Here is a 6,209-nt window from a genome sequence, read left to right as displayed (position 1 = left end):
AATGGGCCTATGATTGTTTGCACGGGGTGTTTGCACCAAAACAACACTTTGTTAAAACGGAGGCGGAACATCCGAGTGTCCCGTATATTCCGGGCTCTGGCATAGTCATGGAACGGCCTTGACCCACTTCGCTTCTCCTCCTTGTCCGTGTGTGTGTGTTGTGCGTCTTCTGTCGGATTCTCTTGGTAAGAGCTCTCGCGCTTGACTCTCGCTTAACTTGATTAGCCTATTCGGCTGTGCTTAACAGCAGATCCCTGTTCCATCCGCAGACACGCTGACCTCATCTATTTCCACGTTGTAATTTGTCAGCATTGCGCTCGTGAACGCTATGATTACCATAGCTACTGAGACAGCATGGAAAACTGTTCAGGGAGGCAGTGGCAGATGGTAGGCAAGAGCCACAGGGGAAAAATATGCACGCTCACCGAAGAGGTAGTGAGGAAAGAGTAGGCCACGCACTCACCCTTTCTTGAAGTGTTGAACATGTGCAACAACACGCTTGGGTCGCGATCAGGAAAAAGTGTTTGGCAATCATGGCTCCGTGGGAATGAAGGGTTGTTTCATCAGAGCTACCCATCGCCTCTTTGTGAGCTATTATGCCATATTAGGTTCGGGGAAGTGCCCTCTGAACAAAGATGTGCGGAGAGGAGAGAACTAACAGGACATGGCTTTGTTGAGTGAACGCTTATAGAATGTTGCCATTGTGTTTTACAGGAATGGAAAAATGTACCTCGAAAGAACAAGCAAGTGAGGATGTGTTTGAGTGTGAATTGTGTGTGTGTGAGAGAGAGGGAGAGAGAGTTGTGTGTGGTGTGTGTGTGTATGTGTGAGAGAGTTGTGTGTGTGAGAGAGAGAAAGAGTTGTGTGTGTATGAGAGAGAGAGAGGGAGTTGTGTGTGTGTGAGAGAGAGAGGGAGTTGTGTGTGTGAGAGAGAGAGCGAGAGAGTTGTGTGTGTGTGTGTGTGTGTGTAATTTTCCAGGGACTGACAGACAGAATGGTGGATGAGGGTTTGTCTGGTTGAGCTGCGGTTAAGTGCTTCTTTATGGGCAGAGCGACTCCGCTGCGTTGCTATTTTAGCAGGCTAATTTTAGCCCCCAATGGCAGGAAATAGCATCATCACTTTGGTGGAATTACACCTAAATGGGCTCCATTACCTGAGACAGAGGCCCAGCCAGGGGTCTCCCCTCAGGCCAAGGCAAGGAGAGGAGATGGGGGTGGGGGCCATTATCACAAATATTACCTGTCTGAGGCCAGGTGTGCCCCCCTCCTGTGGTTCTGTGGTAAAGACATACACACAGACACACACCCCGGCCTTTTAGATCAGAGGGGCCACATGGGCCATCTGATATGTTGTGGGTTACTGGGGAAAGTCCCGTATTGCACAAACACAGCGTTTAAGTAAGGGATAACATCTGATCAAAGCTGATTCAGCTCCAACGCTGTCAGCTTCAGAACGATTCCTGAGGAGCTAGAGTCACATGTTTACTCAGTGGGGTGTGTGTGTGTGTGTGTGTGGGGGGGGGGGGGGGGGTTCTAATGTTAAAGATAAAACATTATGGTGGAAAGGCCACTGGTAGCGGTGATATGAATGTGATGACATCATAATGATTGTTAGCCACCGTCTTTATGTTTATTTATTTAAAGAGGGACTGACACAGTAATTTAAATAAGCCATGTAAGTGTAGCTATCAGATTTAGCCTTTCAAGCTAGTGTTCATCTTATTCATTATACACAGGTGTGTTTGAGCTGAAACAGTGTGTGTGGCCCCCAGTGTTGGGGAGTAACGGAATACATGTACCGGCGTTACGTATTCAGAATACAAATTATGAGTAACTGTATTCCGATACAGTTACAAGTTAAATAGTTGGTATTTAGAATACAGTTACATTGTTGAAATCAATGGATTACATGACGATACTTCTCTGTTTCATAAGTTTGTTCACTCACTAAATAAATTAAGGCAAGTCCATTTCCCAGAAGCTCCTGAAAGCAATCTATGATGAAATTGTTTACATGTTTAAATCCAAGCCCCGCCGTCTTGCACTAGCCTCAAAACGCAGCCAGCGCGCATTATGGACGCGTCATATCGGAGACCCTGAAATGACTGTTTGCACAGCAAATTACGAGTAAAGTAAGTGGAGGTAACTCCTGTTCCTCACTGATCGTGGTTCCTGATGTCTGTTCAAAGGATATTTTCCCAAGTATTAATAGCTCAGGCTACTTCGGCCAATCGGTTACACAGTTTGCTAAGCAATAAGCAAAGCCTAGTTCACGTGTTGATTTAGACCTAGGCAATAAAACCAATCTCTAAAATAGGCACTGCATTCTAAGTTGTTTATTCTAACTTAAAATAGCTTTATGGATTATTATTTTTTCTAATTAGATCTACATTTACGTTTTAAAATGAATTATATGGTGCAGCCTCTGAAGAATTATTCTTGCGAGTAGGCCTAGCATATTTTAACGTGCGGTTTTTGATTACGCGATCACGTTCGTTTTGAGAGCACTGATATACAGTAGCCCATAGTGTTTACATGTACAGGTCATTTGCGTTCCACCAGTCATATGCGCCCCTCACTTGTACTGGGTTGATGACACCGAAAAATCTCACAGGCACACCTTAATTATAATTTCTGGCTACGCCCTTAAAGTAGCCTATTTATTTTGTTTGTTTTAATTAGCCTAGTCGCCTGCTGTAGTTTTAGTGGTCACCTTGCTATTTTAAAGTTGTATCAGGTAGCTTAGGCCTAGTTGACTTTACATTCTCCTATGTGGGCCTAACACAGCCATTTGGAACAGATGAACACACCAGAATAGGCCTGTTTAGTAGGCCTAAGCAGGATTTGATGGCCACATTCCAATGCAATTCAATGCGGAAGTAATCTAAGTATTCAGAATACGTTACTCAGATTGAGTAACGTAACGGAATACGTTACAGATTACATTTTTGGGCATGTATTCTGTATTCTGTAACGGAATACGTTTTGAAAGTAACCCTCCCAACACTGGTGGCCCCTAGCTGCCCCATCAGGGAGGCCAGGACTAGGAGAGTGGACTGGTGTAGGGGGTACTGACCTTGGCTGGACTGTGTGTACTGGATTAGGCAGCTGGCTGGACTGTGTGTAAACTGGATTAGGCAGTATAGGCTGGACTGTGTGTAAACTGGATTAGGCAGTAGGCTGGACTGTGTAAACTGGATTAGGCAGTAGGCTGGACTGTGTAAACTGGATTAGGCAGCAGGCTGGACTGTGTGTAAACTGGATTAGGCAGTATAGGCTGGACGGCATGTTGCGGAGACTGGATTAGGCAGTAGGCTGGGTAGTATGTGTTGGGAGAGTAGAGACTGGTTCAGGGTGTGTGTGTGTTGATGGTCCAGGCTGTGTGTGTGTTGATGGCCCAGGATGTGTGTGTGTGTTGATGGTGCAGGCTGTGTGTGTGATGATGGTGCAGGCTGTGTGTGTGTTGATGGTGCAGGATGTGTGTGTGTTGATGGTGCAGGATGTGTGTGTGTTGATGGTGCAGGCTGTGTGTGTGATGATGGTGCAGGCTGTGTGTGTGATGATGGTGCAGGCTGTGTGTGTGTTGATGGTGCAGGATGTGTGTGTGTTGATGGTGCAGGGTGTGTGTGTTGATGGTCCAGGCTGTGTGTGTGTTGATGGTCCAGGCTTTGTGTGTTGATGGTGCAGGCTGTGTGTGTGTTGATGGTGCAGGCTGTGTGTGTGTTGATGGTGCAGGATGTGTGTGTGTTGATGGTGCAGGCTGTGTGTGTGTTGATGGTGCAGGTTGTGTGTGTTGATGGTGCAGGTTGTGTGTGTTGATGGTGCAGGCTGTGTGTGTTGATGGTCCAGGCTGTGTGTGTGTTGATGGTGCAGGATGTGTGTGTGTTGATGGTGCAGGCTGTGTGTGTGTTGATGGTGCAGGCTGTGTGTGTGTTGATGGTGCAGGCTGTGTGTGTGACTGGTGCAGGCCGTGTGTGTGACTGGTGCAGGCTGTGTGTTGATCTGACGGGGTGGCCTGTCGGGAGAGAGACGCATCTACAGAAATTCCATTACAGTAATGTCTCGCTCCTCTTTCAAAAGCTCGCTCCTATCACTGGCTCTTTATCTCTGGACTTTTAATCCTTCCCTCTGTATCAGTGAAATGACATTTTACTCTCTTTCACACACTTCCTCTTTCTGTTTATCTACCCCAGTCTTAAGTGCTGTCTCTCCCCTTCTCTTTCTCTCTCTCTCTGTCTCTCTCTCTTTCTCTCTCTCTCTCTCGCTTTCTCTCGCCTTTGTCTTGTGTAGTCCTTCCTACTCTCTCTGTTCTTCCCTCTCCCCTCTCATTTTCTCTCTCTCTCTCTCTCTCTCTGATCTTTTTTAACTAACTCATTTGGAGTTAAGTGCTGGAAGCGAAGGGTAGGCATTAATTAGAGCCTCTAACAGCAGAGCATTAGGCTTTGGCAGTGGCCTGTGAGTCAGAGAGAGTGTCTATGTGTGTAAGAGAGAGCGCGAGAGAGAGAGGAGTGTGTGTGTGTGTGTGAGAGAGAGAGAGAGAGAGAGAGAGAGTGTATGTGTATGAGAGTGTGTGTTTGTGACTGAGGCCTAGTCCACACGTACCAAACCGATCTTTTTTCCCTCCATCTTCCCTGGAACCGTATCAAGAATATTTGTGTCCAAATGGATCCATCTCAACACGACTCAACACGTTACTTCATACCCCAGGCCTATAGGTGGCACTGTGTCTTTACAGAAATTCACCAAAACTTGCAAAACTTGCACTTTAAAAACAGACAGAATAGGCTACGGCGAAATGGCTAGTGCAAGGAAACCAGAATTGTTTGTGTGGACTGATGGTGAACTGTCAACTGTAGCCAACTGTAAAACTAATAAACTTTTTTTTTTACGGTTTGTGAAGGGTGCAGTCCCGTCCTTTATTTGGCTAACGCAGGTAGGCCTACTAATCACCTTTACTTTCTTTGGTTGTAGGATAGTCCGTGATTCACATTCGTTTTGGCTATCACCGCAATTAGGCTACTAAACGCAAGGCTTACCCAAGTTCTAGGCTATTCTGTCGCCACATTTATAATATTGCTATAAAACCTTTGTTAGTAACAGTCAATACTTTTGCCTGCATCAAATCGTGCATTCGCATTTAGTGTGCTACCATCGGCTTAACGTGAGTTCTAAGCGTCTTTGTATGCTTATATCTGATTTCACTCGACTGTGAATGCATGTATGTTGTAAAACATGTAAAATAAATGAATGACACTGGCACTACGCACAAATTAATGTAGCCTAAACTTACACCGCACTTTCCTAATAACGTAAGTTCTCTCGCGTCACTGACAGTAGTTAGAATGCATAAAAAAAACACTGGGAAAAACAGTGTTCAGTCCACCAAGTCATAAGCTATCGGCGCTGCGCAGCATCAGTTGTGATATTTATCTTAACGGAGTGTAATTGTAGGTAATGTCATGTATGAAAACTAGTATTGTTAGGCAATACTATAAGTGCAAGTCCAGGGCAGCTGAGGTGTGGCGATGACATCATCGATACGCAATCAGGATGTGCGGTTTCGCTGTCTAAACGAACTCAAACGGGCTACGGTTTCAGATTTCTCCACTCTGGGACCAGGTTTCAGAAAAGTGCGGTTTCGGGCAGTGCGTTTACAGGATTTGTTTGGACGCTCGGCCAAGACGAAGCAAAACCTCTGCGTTTAACCTAAAAAGCGTCTCCGTGTGGACAGGCCCTGAGTGAGAGAGAGAGTGTGTGTGTGTGTGAGTGAGTGAGAGGGAGAGAGTGTGTATGTGTATGAGAGTGTGTGTTTGTGACTGAGTGAGAGAGAGAGTGTGTGTGTGTGTGAGTGAGTGAGAGGGAGAGGTGGGAGTGGCATCTCCTTTGAAGTGGCGTCTGAACTCTTCTGCGTTCACTAAATGAGGGGTGTTATTGCACGGCGGTGAGGGCGGTACACGCCTGCTCTTATTTACCATAACGACAGAGCTGTGGGACGCACAGCACCACACCACATCACACGGCACCACACCACACCACACCACACCACACTATAATACACCACACCACACCACACTATAATACACCACACCACACTATAATATACCACACCACACCACACCACACTATAATACACCACACCACACCACACCACACCACACCACACTATAATACACCACACCACACCACACTATAATACACCACACCACACC

This window comes from Alosa pseudoharengus, unplaced genomic scaffold (assembly GCF_046254945.1).
Source record: "Alosa pseudoharengus isolate Yale_2024_CS ecotype anadromous, Long Island Sound unplaced genomic scaffold, YU_APseudo_1.1 YU_APseudo_1.1_scf_3, whole genome shotgun sequence".
Lineage (NCBI taxonomy): Eukaryota > Metazoa > Chordata > Actinopteri > Clupeiformes > Clupeidae > Alosa > Alosa pseudoharengus.
Note: the sequence above shows the minus strand (reverse complement) of the source record.